Source organism: Mustela erminea, chromosome 8 (genome assembly GCF_009829155.1).
Source record: "Mustela erminea isolate mMusErm1 chromosome 8, mMusErm1.Pri, whole genome shotgun sequence".
Lineage (NCBI taxonomy): Eukaryota > Metazoa > Chordata > Mammalia > Carnivora > Mustelidae > Mustela > Mustela erminea.
This window is the reverse complement of record NC_045621.1, coordinates 79,363,688-79,386,672: the sequence shown is the minus strand read 5'-3', so window position 1 is coordinate 79,386,672 and position 22,985 is coordinate 79,363,688. Positions and strand designations below refer to the sequence as shown.

The window sequence follows — 22,985 nt, the reverse complement described above, 5'->3', positions numbered from 1 at the left end:
CAAATTGATCTTTCCAAAGTGACTTTCCATTTTCAATATTTTATTATCCTGTTTTCATTGAATTTTATTACAGTATACTTACTGTGTAAGGAAATTCCCTACTTTCCTTTGACTAATTCCTTGGGTTCTAAAAAAAAACTCCATAAAAACTACAATTTTCACCATATTAAATTGATCCTAAGCAAATATTCCAATCATATTTTCATTCTAGCTTTTGTAGGAGACTTGAATTGTAGAGAGTTAAAAATATCACACAGTGATACAGATATCAGTTTTCTCCCACTCAATGACTTTTTGTGTATTCATCTATAATTTATTTAAAGAATTTCATTCTGGCATAGAAATGACTCATCTGTTCTCTTCTTAGCAGTGGCTGAAGATGCTCAATAAAAGAAACAAATTGAGATTATTTTCCAAATAATGAATTTTAAAATGCTATAAAGAAATCTATAACAGAGATAGTACTACTTATTTGATGATAATCTAATTTTTCATAAATGTGCTTATACTTCACAATTGTTTCACAGTTAATATTGACTTAATAATAAATCACTGAGTGATTAAATTCTTCCAAAACATTACTGAAGAAACTGAAAAGAATAAATCAATGTATAGGTTTAGTAAGTTTGAAATAAGTAAAACCCTTATGTTTAATGAAATACTTTCTAATATTCAGAAAATAATAAATTACTTTCAAATCTAGATTGAAAGAAAACATCACAGTTGCCCCTGAAAGGAGAGTTGAATTTGTATCCACAATTGATACATATATAAAATGTTCAGTTTTCATAAAAAAATCTTCTAAGACATGAAAAGACATGTGGGTGTGACCCACATTCTGGAAAAAGACACTTAACAGAACCACAGATGCTGGACTTTGTAAACAAAGACTTTTAAGACAGCTATTATAACAATGGTCAAAGAATAAAAGAACACCATGCTTAAAGAACTCAAGGAAGGTATGTTAACACTGACTTATCAAATGCAGAATATTAATACAGAGATGGAAATTATTAAAAGGACAAAATTGAAGAAAACAACAACAAAAATAAAAATTTGTGACTTGAGCTGTTAGAAAATTTGATTTGAACTGTTAGAAGAAAGAATCAATGAGTGCATGAGAGTCAGTAGTGATTATTTAGCTAGAAAAGCAAAGGGGAAATAAATGAATAACAAAACAAAACAAAAACAAAAACAAAAATGCAGCTTATGAGAAATGTTTGAGACAATTAAGTAAAACAACATGTGAAATCATCCTTCACAAATAAAGTGAAATAAACATACTCCCAGATCAACAAAATCTAAGAATTCACAATGAGCAGATCCAGCTCAAAAGAAGGAAAGAATGTTCTTGAGCCTAAAAGTAAATGATGCCAGAAAATAATTCAATACCCTCTTGGAAACATGAAGAATGTTTATAGTGTGCTGAATTGTGTGCCTCTCAAAAATTCTTGTAAGTATGACAGAGCATAAAAATAAAAAGTAAAAAGAGATAAGGCAATGGTGTAATATTGAAGAGAAACTCATGTAAGATTCTTGGGAAAGCAATACAACTTTGGCATTTTAGAGGAGGACCCAGGAGCTAACACAAAGACATTAACAATGACACAATGAGCACCATATATATCAGCAATACTGGGGCCCCCACTGTAAATGACCTCAGAGGCAACCACAAGACAAAGGAGACTAAGGCCATCAACATGATTGAAGTGGAGGAGGAAGAAGGAATATTCTCCTATGACTCAAAAGCACTAAGCAAGGAAGATTTTAATAGAATCTAAGGTCATACGAAAGCTGATGAATCAAGAGGCAAAAGAATCTAGGTTGATACTATTAATATGACACTGTACACTCTAAAAAAGATCATGGAAACTTGGATGTTTAAGTTTACGAATTAGCTATTATTGTATAACAAACCATACAAATGCTAATACATTCAAACCACAATTTATACAGCTGACACATCTGTGGGTTAGTTGTATAGTTCTCTGTCTCAGCCAACTTAAATGACCTCTGCTATGCTCTCTCATTACTTAGTATGCAGCTTGTACATTGGCTAGTGCCTGGATGACCTAAAGTGTACATTTGGTGTTTGGCTTGATGACTACTTTATGAAGAACTTGGATTCTCTTCTAATTGGCATTTCTTCAACTGTCAGGCTAGCTCTGAGTGTTTTACTTGATTTCTGGTTTCTGAGAGCAGCAAGAAACACCAAAAATTTAATATGCAAGCATTTGTCAAGCTTCTTCTTGCATCACATTTGGTAATGTCTCATTAATCACCCTGCTTTAAAAATTTGAATTTGCTTACCATTTATCTTGATGCCATTTTGCTACTCAAACTATGGTTTACAGACAATACCAAAGATACTGCTCTGTATGTTAGAATTGCATTACTTCAGATACCACACAGTTATAATGTCTGAATCTGCATTTTTACAAGATTTGTATATTACAGTTTGAGAGGAACTATTTAAACTTACTTAACAGAAAAGTGCTCTTCTACTTAAAGCTCTTTGATTTGTAGTTATTATAAGGACTAATTGCTGTTGCCTTTATCTTATAAGGATAGATATAAATGTGTAAGACACAAATTGGCAAAAACTTGGTGGCATAAATTTTACAGCATAATCATTAAAAATTTTAAATTGTAATATATAACATTGCTATCTTTAATGTATAATTAGCATTTGCTAAATATTGATATTGGGTTAATTAACTTAATACCCAAAATATATAATCAGAAAAACACTCTGTAAATCTCTTTCACCACATTATAAATTTTAGTTTATAATTAATTTATAATTTATAATTAATATGTAATTAATTAAACACATTTAATTAATAAAGTATTTCTCTATTATTTTTCTTAATTCCATAGCTTTCTTTTCACAACAATTTTTGTTACTACTCACATAAATATTTTGATTACGTCTATTCAATTTTTCCATATCTGGATTCAACTTCAAAACCATAATCAGCTGCCTTTCTCAATCTCTGAACAGTTTCTGTGAGATGGCTTGGTTGTTACATTTCTCTAAATGGCTACCCCTCTAAAATTTATAATCCTATTCAGACTGCTTCCTTAAGATGCAACATCACATCCCACTGCATTTTTCACATTTATATTTAATCAAGTAATTCATTACCAAATCTATTTGCCCCCACTGATAAGCTGACAATAAATTATGTCAGTCTTCATTTGGTTTAAAGTTGGTTCTTCTTTCACTTTTCCAACATATTTTTGTACAGTGTAGAATTCTGGGCTGATAACTTTTTTTTTTTTTTTTTTTTTTGGTATTTTGAAGAAGTCACCCATTGTCTTCTGATTTACACAGTTTCAAAATATAAGCCTGCTGTTTATTCTTTATGTTTCTTTGTATGTAAGGAGTCTTTTTGTATGGGTATCTCCAATACTTTCTCTATATCTGATTTTCAGCAGTTTAATTATGAAATGTCTAGGTGGTATGTGTTTGTGTGTGTTGTCCATCATTTTTGGGGTCCACTGTGATTGTTGGGCCTAAATTTTGGTGAATTTTTTATTATTTTTGGAAAATTTTCAGCCATTATCAATTTAAATATTTCTTTCCTATTTTCTCTCTTTTCTTCTGCGATTCCAGAAATACACATTTTTTGAATGCTCACTTCTATTTCTTTCTTATAATTCTTCTGTATGTAGTATGTTTAATTTCAAATGACCTATTTTCAATTTTCCTGATTCTTTAGTCAACTATGATGAGTCCACTTATGAGTCTTTCAAAAAAATTCATCTTTGTTACCATAGCTTCAATTTCAGCATTTCTATTTGACTTTTATTATTCCCATTACCTTCTGAAATTCTCCATAATTATGCATATTTTGCATTTCCCTAAAAAATTTAATGTGATTACACACTATATATTATACAATATAATAGTTATTTAAAATTTTCTGTATTTTAGTTCTGACATATGGATTCATCTCTGAGTCTGGTTTTGTTGCTTACTTTGTCTCTTGAAAGTGTGCTGACTTTTTTTTTTTTTTCTTTTTTTTGTCTGTTTCTTATTGAATATTTGTCACTGAATTCTGGGCATAGAACAGCAGAGACTTTCATTCCTGGAAAAGGGCATAAGTAATTTCTGCTTGATGGATATTGTGGGGATTTAGTCAGTCAAGTCCAGAGTTGAGATTTTTGTTTTGTTTTGTTTTGTTCCATTTTACTTCTTTACTATGGTTACTGTCAACACATCACTGGCATAAAATTTCTCTAGAGCTATCTAGTGCAGTTAGGATTATTAAAGATTTTTTTCAACTTAATGTTCTTGCTTCACCCTCGATCTTTAGTCTTCCATTTATACCTTTATCCCAGAGTGGGTCTCTATTTATATTTGTGACACTCTCCCTTGATTAGAGTGCTATTGCTTGTGATTTTTCTTGATAACTTATTGATGAGATGTAGCTGGATTTTCTCTTGGTCAATTTTCATCCTCCATTTTAGGGATGGTTGGTTTCCCTGCCCAAATGATTATCCAAGATCAAATTCAAATACAGTATCTCCACCACGCAGATCTTTTTTTTTTCTATCTTCAGTGGAATATCTACTATCTGTTTTCTGAATCCCAAAGAACAGGATTTATTCTTTTTGTTTGATTTCTACATTTTATTTTGTGATACATAAATGCTATTTATGAGGTCTGGAGATTTTAAGTCTTTATAATGTTATATTTATAATTTTTAAATTTGGGACCCCTGGATGGCTCAGTTGGTTAAGTGTCTGCCTTCAGCTCTGGTCATGATCCCAGGGTCCTGGGATGAAGTCCAGCATGGAGATCTCTGCTCAGCAGGGAGCCTGCTTCTCCCTCTGCCTGCTTCTCCCTCTGCCTGCCACTCCCCTGTTGTGCTCACTTGCTCTCTCTCTCTGACAAATAAATAAATAAAATCTTTTTAAAAAAATTGAAATTCCTAAAGTGGGTATAATGCAGTTTATAATAAAAACTCTAAGAATAAAATCAGCCTTTGATATAACCCAATGTGTAATAAATACTTGGAGGTTAGACATGAAGAGCTCAGTATCGACACCTTATAGCTTAAAATAATCATTCAAAAATGAACATTTTCATGTATAACAATAAGAATGTTAGGTGGAAACGGTATGAATATTGAACAATAGACTTCCTTCCTAAGTTGTTGGCTTTATGTTGTAGGCTGATGACTTCATTAAATTAAAACTTCTGGGTCATTCAAAGTGGGAAAAGGATCTAATTTTTTAAAAGGTATAGCCTCACAAAGTTTTGCTGATTCTGCAAAGCTAACATATTTTATTTCTTTACAACATCTTATTCTTGGAAAAGAAAAATGATATAGTGGAATATTGGATTGATATTGAAGGGGCACGGGAACTCCCATAATATTATAAGTTGAGCACTTTCATTATGGCGTATTGCCAGGATTCCACATAATATATTAGAAATTGTGACTACTCTCAGCTCCTTTCCATTAGCATTCATATGCTATTCCATTATTCATCATAAAAAAACCTTCATTTTTAATTGACAGTGAAGGAATCTTTAGGATACGCAAAAGCTGCTTTGACTTCTTTCACAATCAACTTTACCAGTCTGCATTATTACACTAGGTACATTCCCTATGCCTTAAGATACTCTGATGGTTTGAAAATTGCTAAATATAGTTTCTGTGTGTGGAAATTGATAGAGAAGTTACAAAACTTAGGTCATTTTCACAATCAAAACATGAGATGGTTATAAAGTTATATAATAACCAAAATATTTAAAGTAATCAATTAATTTATAGAATATTTTCACACTTATTTTTTGTGAAAATCAATGTATTAATGTGAAAGAAAATGAATGGCTCTAAAAGAAGGTTTGTATACAAACTGTTTGTGATGAAAGTTGAACTAATTCCTGATTCCTAAGAAGACACATGGAAAGACCAACAATCTTTTGAGTGAATTCATTAGATATCATTAGAAGAATTACAAAATAAATGGTAAATTATACACAGATTATATTAATTTATGTAACTTTTTATCTAACTGAAAACAAGTGGAGTGGTTTATTTCCTATAAGTTCTTGATATGAAAACTCAAACATTCTATTTTCCTGATGAAATGCACACACAGGTCCATACATTTTCTTTTCCTTTATCATTATTAGAAAATTTATTATAATTAGTGAAATTGTCTCATGTGAAAAAAGTATCAACATTGTATTACAATGACAACCGTCACTTCAATGTTATTACATATATATAAACTTACTTATAATATCTCCTGGACTTGTTTGTCTGGATGTGTGTTTCACAAATTATTCTTGACTGTTCCTTTCAGTTCAAGATTGATATGTAAATTATATTAACATCTTAGATAACCTCAAATGTCTCCATCATGCCTCTTTTTAGGGCCTACATCAGGAAGATTAGACAGCATCAATATTGGTGACAACAACACAGTAGTGCATGTGAGTTTTCTATAGATGTAGCAGCAGGTGGTGAAATATATAATCTGCTCTTTTGTAGTTATTATTCCTTGGCATTTTTGCCCTGATGAAATGGTCCAACTAATTTATGAATAGGCAGTTTGCCACTCAGACAGATGGCCTTGACTGCAGCTCAGAGACTGTGTATAGTCCAAAAATGCCAATGTTGACAGGATTTTCAGACATAAAAAACCAAATGTCTGTCAGTCTCTTCTAAAGATGTGTCAGCACTAATCCACTATTTATTGGATTATGCTCTAATACAAATTTTTTTCATTTCCATAAGGAGTGATTATAAAAAGAAGTATTTTAGTGGAAAACTCAGAGTTGGGTTTCCCATTCCAAACAAAAAGGCAACACTTTATCTTCAAAGAGTAATAAGCTCAAAAATAAAGTATAATTCTATTCCACGACTTGTATACCACTGGGTCAAATCTGATTATGTCAAAAAAATGAATAGATTTATTGCTTTAAAGATAAAAATTGCATCATAATCTCAATAGTTATTTGGTCTGATTTTATGTGAATATAAAATTTGGTAAGCTAAATTACATTACTTTCTAGTAATATGACTTTTGATATATAATAAATCCTAAGTTTAATATACTCTAAAATGAATACATTTTTCTCAGTTATTTGCAACATATAGTAACCAGAGAGGTAGACAACAACAGAACTACTAATTTTACCTTCTGAGAGATGATAGATCTTTAGTTGAAACTAAAGCATATATACCACACATTGATACTATTATCAAAAAGTATTTATAGTAAGTCTTATTGATTTAAATGTCTATTTTACTGGTGTATATAGACATTGATCTTATCGGCTATGTTGTCTTGATATGACAGGGGACCATTTTTCTAAAAATAATCTCTGTTGTGATGTTTGATAAGGGCAAGAGCATTGGGCACAAAACTGTTTTGTCAAAGACGTTTAAAAAATTTTTGTTGTGTGATACTCTACTGAATAAATATTATTTATTTCTAATGATAGTCTGCTGAATAAAACAGCAAATAACTGTTTTATAGTACAGAGAATGTTATTCCATCTAAATACTATCCCACCTAAATCCCATACTCACCTGTGAAGTCATTTGGGACTTTTTAAGCAGTCACTTCTTTTTGGACTAGAAAAGACACTCTCTTAAAAGCTTTCTTGAAGACTAAAAAGGGTTAAATGAAAAAAAGATATAATTTATTTACTATATATATATATTAAAGTAGTCATTTGCAGTTTTCATACTAGTTAAATAAAATAATTAGAACTGAATACTAGCAAATTTTGAAGTCATATGGTAGAGTTATCAGCATTTACAGACTTGCACCCTTAGAACAAACACACCGACAGACAACAGTTATAAATCAAGACTCTGTTTAAGTAATCACAATTTGCAGTCTTCTCTAAGAAGCCAAATTGCCAATAGGAACAAGCTTGGAACTTTTATAGTAAGAGTTCTAACATAAAGATAGATGGCTAGCTGGTTAATGATCTACAGATACATTTACATCATCGCTGTGTGCAGGACCCCATGTGAGAGGAAAATGATAAAAAATGATCTTATTCTTTAGAAGTTCAATATATGATTTGTGAGACAGAACATATATCCAAAAGTAGATATACCTAGAATCAAACAAGTAAAAGAGACATAATGTAAAGAGTTTTATAAGTGATATGCCAAAATAATAGATTGATTAGTACTAAGTTATAAAAAAGGAAAGTCAAATATCCAACCAAAAAAAAATGACATTAAGAGATAATTTTTTCAGAATTGGCAGTTTCCAGTCAGTTATTTAATGTCAGATTGATAAAATTCTTAATTACATAAGTGAGATTTCTCAAAATGTCCTTGACACTTCCTTTTCATTCCTCATAATATCATGTTACTATTACCTTCTTAATTATAAAATGTTTCAGTCATACAGCAGAATATAATTATGCAACTTAGATTTACATATTAACTAATATTATAAAAAGCCTGCAAATGCAAGGTCAAGAAGGAATCATGCAATAGCCTTAGAGAGCAATCTAGATGAAAATGCCATGTAGTGGTGGATCTCAGAAAACTACCAGCCATCAGGAAATATACTTACTAATAAAGTGTGCATTATCTAAGATAGAAAGATACAAAACTTCTTTGTGTCTGTTAACTTTGGAAGTAGGGTGAATAAGGCTGTGCCAGCACTCCACAGACTTGCTACTATTCGAATTAATACAGGAAACAAGGATACATGAGAATGTAGACAAACCGTATTTACAGAAAATAGTAAAAACTATGGCTTCAGATAACTGATGCTTTGCTTTGTAAAGCCAATCATAATGTTGTATGATACTCCTTTCCTAAACTGGTTTAGAAAAATCCAAGGAATTCAGTAAAAGGTAATGATAAAAGGATCTAGCATAGCATAATGACAAGATTCAATTTAAAAAAGTGAGTTAGAGTATCAAAGATTATTAATAGATAAAGAATATTTACCAGAGAAAATACATTTAACAGATGAATATTATAATCAAATATTTCTTATAAATTCAAAGTAATCAGTGGAGGCACCTGGGTGGCTCAGTCAGTTAAGTGTTGGACTCTTGATTTCAGCTCAGATCATGATCTCGGGGTCCTGAAATCAAACCCTACATTAGGCTCCATACTGGGCATGGAGCCTGTTTAAGATTTTCTCTCTCTCCCTATCCCTTTGCCCTTTCCTTCCCCACACTCTCTCTCTGTGTCTGTAAAAACATTATCATCATCACCATTAATCATCAATGGAATTATACTTCCATATAGGTTGGTAAGTACTAGATACACTTTATTGCATATAGAACTCTAAAAAGCAATTGATAAATTGCTAAAACAGTAACAACAAATAAAATATAAAAACAATAAACAAATTTGAAACAAAACTTCCCACCTATTTGAAGGCATTAGAGAACAACCTAGAAAGTCAAGAGCTGAGAAGTCAAATTAATTAACAAAAGAAAAATCACACTGAAATGTACTGGATCTTTTCACAACCTTCCTTTCCTTTCCCCCAGAGACTGTTCCCCTTTGTGAGGCATAGAGGTTAAGAGAAAATAGATGAGGGCTTTAAGCAATCTCCCTACACTACAGAGAAAAAAATAATTACATGGCAAATTAATGATGTATGTATTGTTACCATCTCTACTCTTCCCTCCCTATGATAAGTTCTCTGTGATTCCTTTTGTTATTTCAGGCAAAGACCTTTGTTTACTTGTTTCTTTCTCTTTGTTTTTTCAATCTCGCTTGGATCAAAACCATCAATTCCAGTCTCCTTTTCTTAGGTTTTTGTTCTATTTTACTTTTAAACTCACATTGTAATAATTTTCTAATGATTCACTTTCCAACTCGCATTTTAGAATGGCATTTGATAGGTTAACCCTAAAGGCTTAAAAAACAAAACAAAACAAAAACAAGGAAATTGTCAGAAAATCAAGAAGGGGACATGTGCTTAGGAAGATTTATCTTCCAGGAATCCTCAATTTACATCACTTTAATCACTCTGGACTTGCACTGTGGTCTCTACTGATATTTATATCTATTCTCAAAAGAATGACCCAGAAAAATGTGAGGGGGAAAGTAAGACTTTTTATCTACAAGATTAGAAGAGTAGGTAGAGGAATCCAGGAGGCCTTAACAAACTACCCATGGTGAAGGCTGCGCTGTTTTCCCAGGTTTGAACCATCAGTGATGCCTTCTCCAGCCTCTTACTCCATCCTTAATATCTCATGTGAGGTCCTAGTACATCTGGGTGAAATGACTGCAAAAGGGTGATATTGCCATGGATTATATAAATGCATTTTTCAAGCCAATTTAAAAAATACAACACAGTAGGAAAATCAGGAAATAGATGAAAAAAATGCTCAGAAAAAAAAAAAAAGAAAAGGATATCTAAATATGCATCTGACCAGGTGATAATGTGATGTGATAAAGGTTAGCTAACACTACAGTGGTAACCATATTGAAATATACAAATGTATCAAATAACACATTATACACCTTGAATTTACCCAATGTTACATGGCAATTATATCTCAATAAACAAAATTATGCCTATTACAAAAAAAAAAAAAAAAAAACCAAGCATTGACAAAGATGTGGAGAAAGGGCAACCTTTGTACATTGTTGGTTGGAACATAAGAGGGTAAGATTGCAGCTATCTATCTATCTATTTATTTATTTAAATTCAATTATCCAACATATAGTACAAGATTAGTTTCAGAAGTAGAGTTCAGTAATTCATCAGTTGCATATGACACCCAGTACTCATCGCATCATGTGCCTTCCTTAATGCCCATCACCCAATTACCCCATCCCTCCACCATCTCCCCTCCAGCAACCCTCTGTTTCCTATAGTTAAGAGCCTCTAATGGTTTTTCTCCCTCTCTGATGACTTCCCACTCAGTTTTCCCTCCTTATGATCCTCTGCACTGTTTCCTATATTCCATATGAGTGAAACCACATTGTAATTGTCTTTCTCTGACTGATGTATCTCACTCTGATGGCTGTGTGTGTGTGTGTGTGTGTGTGTGTGTGTGTGTGTATGCGCGCGCACGCGCATATATGTGCACACACATACATACATACTACATCTTCTTTATCCATTCAAGTCTCAATGAACATCTTGGCTCTTTCCACTGTTTGGCTACTGTGGGCACTGGGTGCAGGAACTATTTGAAAAGTAAGAAGAGACCTCATAAAGATAAAAATAGAACCATTATCTTATCCAACAATTCTACTTCTGGATATCCAAAAGAATTAAAAGCAGGATACCTAAGACATATCTGCACTCTTATGCTCATTGTGGTATTATTCATAATAGCCAAGATATGGAAGCAACATTAACATCTATCAAAATATAAATAAGAAACTGCAGTATTTACATATAACAGAATATCATTCAGTCTCTAAGGAGAGGGAAATCTTGCCTTTTGTGACAACATGACCAAACCTAGGAGACATTACGCTAAGAAAGAGAAGTTAATCTTATCTCAGGAAATGGGTTTTTACTAGGGGAAAAAAAGGCATGTCCTTACAACAAGGAACATCTTTAAGCTATATATTAATTACTAGAAAGGTAATAAATAACACTGTATATAGCATATCACTATTTATATGTCAAAATATGAAAAATTCTACATATGGATAAACCCCTTATAAAAAAGACAGAAGGAGGTTAATGGGTATTATGGACAATGACAGAGTGAGAGTATTTTTATTGCATGTTGGTTTCATCATGATCTTAAACCATAAAAATATATTACTATGCCCAAACCCAAATAATCTTAAAAATAATATTAGCTCAAATATTAAGATTAATCATTTGAAATTTAAGTTTTGAGATTTTTTTTCTTGTGGTCCTGTGCTTTCATAATGTGAAATATTTCAGTATATGCCAGTTAAAAGAAATAAAATCGATACTTGTTCGAGCTGAACTCCTAAAGGACACTCAAATGTGAAATCTTAGGTTTAGACTAATAATTTGTATATAGTATGCATGCTCATGTTGCATAATTCTAAACTGGAAACTGTAGGCAACATCTCTCTAGGTATGAAATTTTACCCTCTTCACTCCCCTGATGCCCACAAGTCCTCTATTCTTCCTTGCATTACGTCAAGCCAGACTTTTTTTAAAAAACCTCACTTCAATTAAAAACATCAAATCTTGTGTCTTTCTCCCAGGTTTTGTTTGTTTTCTGCTCTAACCTTTGCAACTTGGTTTGTAAGTTTTTTCATAGTTCTAAAATAGTAAGAATTGATAAAATCCAGAAAATCAAGGTTGAGACATGTTTCTGGGTAGATCCATCACTTAATTCAAATCACCTTATTTAGCTGGTAGTGCCACCTGCACTGACAGTTGTATTAATTCCCAAAAGAATGCTCAAGCAATTGTGAGGAGGAAATAATGCAACTAGCTTTTAGCTATTTTTCTCTTTGTTTAAAATCTTTTAAAAATTCTCCCTAATCAGGAAAGGCAAATTTTGTCATTGTGAGGTTCAGTTTTGCATTAAGGAATTTAGGCAATTTAATAGTTTAATTCAAACAGTGACATCAAAATGTTGAAGGACAACCAAACACATAATAGTACATTAACTTAGATGTGTCGATAGACAGTAGAAGATATTTTTATACTTTAGCACTTAATTTTACTATAATTAATGATGACTTCTTTTGTGTTGCTTGTGAATGTTCTAATTTCTTCAATTATGCCACTCAATTTCTTATATTCAGAATTGTGTCAAAAACACAAAAAGACTGATTACTACCAGTGGATAATCAGTGTCTTCCTGTTCCAATGTGAATTTTGAGAAGATGATTTGGAGTTTATTGGAAAGCTCTACTAGCAAAGTGCCACTATCACAAAAAGTAAATCTGTCTACTTGCATCATTGTTGTAATGCCTTTGAAAACGAAAATGTCTTTGGATGGTAAAGAAGTCAATTGACCAAAGTTTCTATAGTTCTGAATATGGTTAAGATATATTTCCCAACTCCAATAGCAAAAAGAATCCTTGGGCTTTTTATATGTACCCTTAGGTTTTCATCAATTAGTTTATTATACCATATTATACCTTGGTTGAAATTTGTGTAAGTTTCTGGTGCTTTTGTGGATATGACCTCACTCATATTTTCAGCAGTGCAGAAAGGAAACTGACTGAAATTTCTCTTTCACGCTGAGACATCCTCAGTAAAAGTTACACATACCTTATACATGTTTCCTGCTCCTAACATATTATGTTTGTAGAACATTTCTAACGTTCTAAAGTAAGTCTATTCTTTATTAAAAATATTTTATTTATTTATTTTATAGAAAGAGAGCGATCACAAGCAGGCAGAGAGGCAGACAGAGGGAGAGGGAGAAGCAGCCTCCCTGCTGAGCAGAGAGCCCGATGCAAGCCTTGATTCCAGATCCCTGAGATCATGATCCCAGCCGAAGGCAGAGGCTTAACCCGCTGAGCCACCCAGGCGCCCCTAAAGTAAGTCATTTCTATTGATACATGTGTCCTACTGCGATGCAGTAGTATTGAGATTCTATTGCTTTTGTCATTTATTTTTTATTTAGGCCATTCTGGTTATTGATATTCTCTTACTCTTTTTCAATTTCTCACAGAGACAAAATGTTTAGAAAAATGTTATTTTGGGGGCACCTGGGTGACTCAGTGGGTTAAAGCCTCTACCTTCGAATTGGGTCATGATCCCGGAGTGCTGGGATCAAGCCCCGTGTTGGGCTTTCCACTCAGCAGGGAGCTTGCTTCCCCCTCTCTCTCTGCTTGCCTCTCTGCCTACTTGTGATCTCTGTCTATCAAATAAATAAATAAAATAAAATAAAAAAGAAAAATGTTATTTTGTCTGAGCTATTAACTGCAATGATGTAAAAAGAGAGGGCTTCTGATTTTGAAACTAAAACTCTCATGTCTTTATTTTTAAGTTTTTATTTAAATTCCAGTTAGTTAATATACAATATAATATTAGGTTCAGGTGTACTGAATATATTATTATATATTATAAATATTTTATTATTTCAGTACACCTGAAACTAATCTATACAGCACCTGGTGCTCATGTCAAGTGTACTCTTTAATCCCCATCCCTGTTAAGCCAGTCCCCCCACACCTCTCCTCTAGTAACCATCAGGTTTAAAACTGTCATATCTTGACTTTCAATAAAGCTATAAAGGGTTTAAAGTAAACTGTGTTTAAATTCTTTTTAATATGGCTTCACATTTTCTTTCAAAAATGGAAATCAAGATAATAACACATATCAAATATTTATCAGAGGTAGGCATTTTATTATGATTCTTTAATAATGTCAATAGTACCATGTTTGACCTAATGTAACATCATGTGAAAGGTAACGTTAAATGTGGATCTATATTCAGATTAACTCTCCATCAACTTTAATTATGTTTTCAGGATTATAAAAAGTTTACATAATATTTTGTACACTGAACTATAACTCAGATTTTAAAAATAACTCTATATATGATGATATTCAAATACATTAGGTGAAAGGAAGACCCTTCAAACTTATCTAGAGAAGTTATGGGAGTTTTAAAATATATGGAAACACCAATTTATTACATTTCAGTAGGTGTTTTAGTCAAGGATTTCACTGTAATATATTTTAGAAATATTATGATGGCTAATGTTATTTTACTAATATCCTTAAGCATATGCCATTGTATTATTTTAAAATACAGCTAAATGTTTTCAGACAGACACATATATGAACAGCTCATTAAACTCATACAAATAAGCCCAAAGTATCACTAGTTCTGTTGAACAAAAAGTCATTCATATATTTTCATGTATTAAAATGACATTGTTTAATATTTTCACCATATTATAACTAAAAATAGATATTTTTTAAAAATCTAAAAACAACATGAGATGTAAGAAATGATATTGGAAAGTAAACTAAAATTTGTTCAGTCTAACTGATGAAAAATGTTTAAAAAGCAATAATTTGGAAATAAAAATTCTAGATGGTCTCAAAATGAAAATGAATAGAGGAAAGGGAGAAATATATTTCTAAAAAGGTTGATTAGCTTTACACACACACAAACACACATACTCAAAACGTATTAAACACATATTACTCAAAACCTATTAAAAACTTATAAAATGACTTAGTTAACATAAAAACCTATTCAATGTAAAGCCTACTATTTCTATTGTAAAATATAGTCATTGATACCCACTGAAAGAATTATCATGGTTAATAGATTAAGTACTAGAATGTTGCACTACGTGGTATACTTATCAACAGTTGGTAGATTTTAACTTTTTTCTTTTCTCTTTTTTTTAAGGATTTATTTATTGGTTTTAGAGAGAGTGGTAGAGAGCACAAGTGGAAGGGGCAGAGGGAGCTGGAGAGACAATTTCAAACAGACTTCACTGAGCATGGTGCCCACCATGTGGCTCAGTCATAGCATGATTGAGATAATGACCTGAGCTGAAACCAAGACTCTACCAAGAGAAGCCAAGAGTGGTTTAATCCACTGAGCCACCCAGGTGCCTCTCATTTCAAATACATATGCAAATTATATATGTTGATTAACTATTATATAAGCCATGATCTATGGCTGAGATAAGAGAACTGAGATAAGAGAGCTTTGTTTCTGTGGAAAACGAGTTGAACGTTTTGGAAAGAGTCAATTTCTCATTCATTTTTTAAAAGGTGTTGAATAGGTTTGGTCAAAAGTATTGTGGAAAATTTACAGTAAAATTGTAAATATTCAAATTATTCTAAAGCCAGGATTGCTTCAAACATATATTCAAGTTTTAAGTGAACTGGAGAAGAACATAACTAAAACTTGTAGATAATATAGTTGTAATATTTTTATGGAAGGTTAAAGAAAAGCAAATTATGATCAAGTTCAGGTAAGTGCTTAGACCAAAATTAAAATATTGGTGAATGATACATGGTTATCATAAAATTTCTGTAAAAATTACAATTTCTGTAAAAAATAGACATGACAAGTGATGTATATAATGCATTTCTATGATTTTCTAGTTTAAATTATTTTTAAGTTAACTAACAAACCATATCATGTTTAATAAGGCTATTTTTATTTTAGTAATACTCATTGCAGAAAACAATGTAAATGGTTCCTGAATATTTGTATGATTGCTGATGGGAAGCACACGAGTGGAATATATATGAAAATCAATTTACTAATACATACTCGGAAGGTTTATGAAGTTGTGCCTTTTGTTTTAAAGTCTATCCTTCTTAGAATATATTCTTAGGAAAATATTATAAAATTTAAACAAAAATTTCAGGAACAAAGAGATAAAACATTAAAAAAACTTCCATAATTTGGCAAATAACTAAAGAAATTATATTTGGTGAGTATTAAGGAGGGCACGTATTGCATGGAGCACTTGGTGTAGTGCATAAACAGTGAATCTTGAAACACAGAAAAATAAAACAAAAAATTATATTTGGTAAAGTATGATGCAGATAAATTCAATATATTTATTTATATACATTCATGATGTAATTATGTAATTAGAAAAAAAAGAAAGAACAGAGTGTATAGTAGGAATTGGCAAACATTTTCTGTAAAGGGTGAGATAGTAAATATCTTGTGTTTTGTGGGCCTTAAATTGTCTTTTACAATTATTCAACTCTGCTGCTGTATGGCAAAAGTAGCCCAAAACAATACATAAACAAATGGTATGGCTCAGTTCCAATAAAACTTATATATTAACAGAAAAAAATCAGTCACTGGATTTGGCTCCAGTTCATAGTTTTCTAGCCTCTAATAGAGATTACTATTTATACTATAAAACATTTGCAGAAAAAACCCCAAACATTAATTATGGTATATCTGACTGCTCTGAGCTGGGAAGTTAGTATTGAATACTTAAACATTTTACTGGCATGTAATACACATTTTAAAATGTGCACTTATCTGAAGTACATAGCTTAATAAATTCACAAACTGAATATATCCGTTCAACCATCACTCAAATTAAAGAACAAGATAGATTAATAATTGTTTCTTTATATTTGCAGAACTTTCCAAAATTCATATTTGTGCACATATTGTATATGCATGATGCAAAATAAAATATGAAAAATAAATATGCCTTAAAATATCCCTACTGAGTTATGTAACATTTCTATTATTCATCCCCTCAACCTTCTTTTTTTAAGATTGGAAAATATTCCAATATTCTGAACCAACAAATTGGTTCAGAAGATATATTAGTAAAATATATTAGTAAAATACATTAGTAAAATAAAATCCATCCCAAGATGGATTTGGGTGACCACAAAATCAAATATTTTCTCTTTCATTTGGCTACCTATTAACCTGCCTATATCAAGCCCATCTTGCCATCTCCCATAATGGCAATAACTTCATGTTTATCTCCTTTAATTTTTTTTTTCATGGCTTGTCAGAAACTTAAATTAACACTATCTCTTACTCCTCTTGAATATTCAAAATCTCTTTCAATGGATCTTTCTCATTGGCTCTTAAACATGATTATCTCCTGAATTAAGTAAAATATTTATCTTGATCCAGCCCCTAATCCCAAATTACCTTATGGATATCATACCTTATTTCTTGTTTTCTATTAAAAAACTTTTCCTACAGTTGTCTCAAAGAGGCATAACTAACTAGTTCATTCACTAATTCAGATTTAGGAATTGGGCTATTCTTTATTTTTAGAGATGACTTTTAATCTTTGACTCTGAGTCCCCAGTCTGTCTAATGGCAGATAACTTAACTGCTTTCAGTTAAATTTAGTCCAATCCAGTGACTAATGAATCAATTTGTGATGTATAAATTAGTCAGTCTAGTTAAAATTTTCTGTTTTTATTCTCTGCCTCAGGTTCCAGGTTTTATACTCACAAGTGAGGGAAGAGAGTAGTAAGGGAAGTCATGGGCCCACAGAACACAGCAGAATACAGGCAGCGTGTCTGGGAAGTGTCAGCCCTTCCCTTGTTAAATGCTGTGACCTACTATCATCCATGTCATCCTCTTCCAAAAATAGAAAAGGCTCTGAGGCAGTCTGGAGAGTGTCAGATAAGAGTCCCATGCAGTCTTCTGGCCGAGGCCATCTCACCCACATGTGTACCATTCCCTGTCCTCACCTGCTAACCTTGTTATAAAACCTTTGATGTTGAAGGGAATCAGGGGGGGAGAGGAGCCATGAGAGACCATGGACTATGGAAAAAACTGAGGGTTTCAGAAGGGAGGTGGGGGGGGATGGGTTAGCCTGGTGATGGGTATTAAGGAGGGCATGTATTGCATGAAGCACTGTGTATTATATGTAAACAATGAATCATGGAACACTACATCAAAAACTAATGATGTACTGTATGGTGACTAACATAATAAAGAATATACAAATACACCATCCCAATATCTCTCTTGTAGTCCTTACATCCATTGATACATTATGTATGTAATAGTTACCATTTTCTAACTACAACCTGAAAAATGGTGGTGGTCACAAGATTCCTTTTTCTTTTTCTTTTCTTTTTTTTTTTTTTAGATATCTTAAACACTGGTAAGCAGGTGTGTGAAAAAAATCAAACGGACCTTCTGTTTATCTTCTTCTAAAATTGTGTTCCACTACCCCCAGCCAGAAAGTAGGTAATGAGGATAAAAATGAAATCCATTCTTCTGGCTAAACATAAGATATCCAGTCTTACCATCTATCTCTTAATTTATTAACAGCTGACTCTGAACTCTCAAAGTCGTCTTTATTTTCTGGTTTTAGGCAACTATACATGTTACCTCATGCACTGGGTCAACATAAGTCTTGTGCTCTGCATGGATATTGAATAAAAGCAATTTAAGGCACATTTCTAAAGTGCTGTGTTACCTCATTTATCTACCTCATATTTCTGTTTGTTTTCTTTACCATTCACATCTTACTAACTTTAATGCAGCCTCTATTATATAACTCCGATAAAATGACATGAAATACAGAGCATATATTTCAGTGTCCCAAATATATTTCAGTGGAACGTTCATCACTGTCTCCTCCATATTTTTCAACTTTTATTATAGAAAATTTCCCAACATATACAAATATAGAGTATAATAAATTTTCATGCCTTTATTACCCAGCTTCAACAATTACCAACTCATGATTACTCTAGTTTCATATATATCTTCACATGTTATCTCCCCTTACTGTCTTATTTTAAAACAAATTGCAGACATCATATTTTATCAATCAATAAATATAATGCATCTCTAAAGCAAAAAATATTCTTTTATATACATAACTATAAATTTCTCTCATACATTTTTTAAGATTTCTTTTAAATCAGAATCCAAAAAAGAACATAATTTTCAATTTGTTGATTCATCTTTTAAATTGTTATTAATCTATATGTTCTCTCTTCATATCTTTTTTATTTCCCTGCAGCTTATTTATTTGAAGAAACCGGTCACCTTCCTCCACCTTCAAGCAGTATTTTTCCTCAGATTTCTGATGCATTACTCTTTTGGGTTTCCTCCTATTATCTGGCCACTCCTCCTTCTTGCAATCTCAGTATATTTCCACATAAGCTTAGAAGGCATTACTCTTCATAGTTAAAGGGGTTACAATACTACCCAGGGTCTAGATAACAAAAAGTTAAATATAGATATAGAGGAGACTATACACACACACACACACATACATACATATGTGTATATATATACATATAGGCTACTTAGCAACCATGAGTCCAGGAACAAAAATTTTCACAGACTAATCATTAGTATTTATTGCCAAAGAATATCTTCTTCTCGCATGTGGGTGACAAAATAGAGAAATATGTATGTACTTCATAACGTTTATATTTCTTTCTCCATGAAAAATCTTTTTAAAGTAAAAATGTGTAGCATGTTGATAAATGTTATAAAGAAAAAATCAGGAAAAATAGAGGAATGTTAGGGAGGAGGTCTCACTGAGAAGCTGACATTTGAGCAGAGACCTAGACATAGGTGAAACAGCAAGACAGTGTAAATCCACATAAAGTGTGTTTCAGCTGGAAGGTAAGAATATGCTGGAAATGTTAAAAGAATAGAAACCCAGACAACCTGATACAAAAACAATAAGATAAGGATAGGATAAGAGAACCAAGAGATAATGACTAGAGCAGATTTTAGGGAGGAAGAGTAGGTGCTAACTTTGATGTTAAGTTCAAGATGCCTATTAAACATCCACGTGAGGAAATCATATAGGCAGCCAGATTGTGGAATGTAAATGTGGAAGTTGTCAGCGTATAGATGTTGTTTAGACCTAAAAAGCTGCACAGATTCACATAAGGGGGCTGGTGGGAGAAAAGAGAAGAGCCTAATGACTTATTCTTAGAGTAGTGCAGAGCTTAAAGGTCTGAGAAATGAAGGAAAACCAGAGAAAACTAAGGAAAATTAAATAAGAAGCAAAGTTAAAAATTGCTTTGTTCTGGAAGCAGAGAGAAAGAGAGAGAGAGAGAAAATGATCAGTCATGTCAAATGCTGTTGTGAGTTTTACTGACTAGAGTAATGAGAATTGATTATTGGGTTTAGCAATAGGGAGATATTTTTATGACATTAAGAACAATTTCTGCAGCTTCATTACTGTGACTGGTTATTGAGAGTTGGTTCAGGTGACAATAGAAAAGGAAATGAAAAATGTGAACACAGAAAATTTGTTTGAAGGATCTTTTCTACAAACAAAAATGAGAAATAGAGTAGTAAGCATAGAAGCTGGTGGGTTCAAGTGGATTTCCACTTTAAATATGGGAGTTTTTTGCATGAAAGCTCTGGAGGAGAGGGAAAAGTTGACAATTCAAGAGAGTGATCATGAAAATTTTGTTCTAGTCTTTGAGTGAATGATAAAGAATGATTTCTAGTAACCTAGTAAAAGTGCTGGCATTCATTTTAAGCATAGAGACTTCATCCAAAATAATAGAAGAGAAAGCAGAACTTACTACAGGTGGATTGTTAGACTTGGTAGAGAAAGCTATTCAAAGTTCTTTTCTGATTGGTTTTATCTTCAGAGTGGAATAAGTCAAGACGTAAGCAGAGGTTTGAGGAAGTTTGGAGAACATATGTAATAGTTACCCAAGAGAGTGGGAAAATAAATGGACTAGAGGAATAGAGTATGATTGTCATAAAAATCATAAAAAAGTCATCTGTAATTAGTGATCACATAATAATGTGTAAACAGTTTGCATGACTATATGGTTTTCTTCAGGTTGGTCAGCTTATGTAGTTCAAGCATAGGTACAGGCAGAGATGGATAATTGTAATTGTGGTTTTATCAAGAGAATATGGAAAGCAAAGAAGCAATACATGGGCATAAGGAAGTTGAGACCACACTCAGTATGTGAGAATAATTGACTATAATGCTTAAACTGGGAAAGAAAGAAAACGATGGCATGGGGAAAGTGGGAGATTTATAAAAGCAAGACTAATGAACTGTAGATCCCCCCAAAAATGAAAAGATTGTTGATTACTACAGCAAGAGCTCATTGGGAAAGTTGATTGGTATTGAAAATATAGAGCAATTACAATGTTAAATTTTAGGCCAAATTTGTTGAAAAGAACTTTCTCTGGGGATGGAAATGCTCTACATCTATTCTTGCTAATACATTAAACATTAGCCATATATGGCTATTGAAAACTGAAATATGCAGTATCGATTGCTAAAATTAAATCTAGGAATTGTATTTGGCCCCTTCTTCAGTGGCTTCACACATGACTGTTTCTAAAACAGCTTTCCTTCCTGTCTGCATACTTCTAGGGTAAGCTGCAAGCTTTAGAAGAGACACAATGTCTCTCCTGTTCTTTCTGTAACTGAGTTATCAGCCTTTCTGGTGTGCTCTCACGGCACCTGTCAAATGCACTATATTTTACTGATAAATAGAGGTTCTATTTTAATCACCATAACCATAGCACCTATCATGATGCCTAGTACCAAGGAAGATTTTGGTAAGTATTTGTGGAAGAAAGATAAGAAAGGAAAATTAAAGAAGAAAGAATGAAAGGAAGGAGACAGAAGGGAAGGGATATAGGGAGGGAGGGAGGGAAGGAAAGAAAATGTACGTGCCGGGGGGGAGAAAAGAAAAAAATGAGAGAGAAACTACCAAAAACGCCATTACAAAAAAAATCTCCCTAGAATCAAAATGTGTCAATACACAGACTAGACTGTTCTGTAAAGGAGTAGTTTATCATTGATGACAGTATTTAAAGAAAAGGGGTATGAGTGACTTTGATAGTTTTACAATAAGTGACAGGATTCACTGAATAAATTCCAAGGTCCTGGAAGCCTTAGTATTTCATAACTGTTTCTTGAAAGTTGCCCAGTTTGAATGAGAGACTATGATACAAATTAAGATATTCTTTAAAAATCTTATATTTGCTCTTTTTTACTTGCCCACTCATGAAGGTACCTATGTCCCGTGTATTCTTGTTACCAATAACCAAGAATTATTGGTTATTATAACTGTTAATTGACTAATTTGAATATGAAATTTAAGCTTCACTGGTATACATTTTAATAAATGACATGAAGTATTAGAAAAATAACTGCATGAAAGTTTTCTGGGTATGAAATACTAAAAATATTTTTAAAATATATCTATAAAATAAATTTTCTACCATTAGAATTTTACTAATTTCTGACATTAGGTTTCTTATGACTCACAAATAAATGGCTCTACATAGCTACTGTCAGTCAAACATTGAAGTCATTAGAAATTTTTGAATAGAATGCCAAGGAAAAGGAATTTTTTGTAAAGGTTGATGATTACACTAATTTTAACATCAGAATGACAGGCATTGGAACATTTGCACTCATAAAATAACTGAAATATCAAAAAAAACATAAGTGCATGGCAACAACAGAAGGATTGGGTAGGAAAAACAGCTCTAGATGAAACTGAGAACTTCTAAAGAATGGGGTAACCTCTATTCAAATCTTCCTAACTTCATACATTTTTAACAAAAATATTCTCTTTCATCTAGTGGGAAGTTGAAAAAAGTACTTACTGAA

The 22,985-nt window shown here is 32.2% G+C and overlaps 1 long non-coding RNA gene across 3 annotated transcripts in view; it reads right to left on the bottom strand.

The window, feature by feature from the left end:
• Positions 1-17,935, bottom strand: part of LOC116596954 — a 34,612-nt gene extending 16,677 nt beyond the window's left edge. For all 3 annotated transcript variants that reach the window (XR_004288382.1, XR_004288384.1, XR_004288383.1), the window contains exons 1-2: positions 17,855-17,935; positions 7,560-7,640 (exon numbers count right to left, since the gene is read on the bottom strand). This is a non-coding gene — a long non-coding RNA (uncharacterized LOC116596954). The remainder of the gene's footprint in view (positions 1-7,559; positions 7,641-17,854) is intronic.
• Between the last annotated feature and the right edge of the window lie 5,050 nt (positions 17,936-22,985).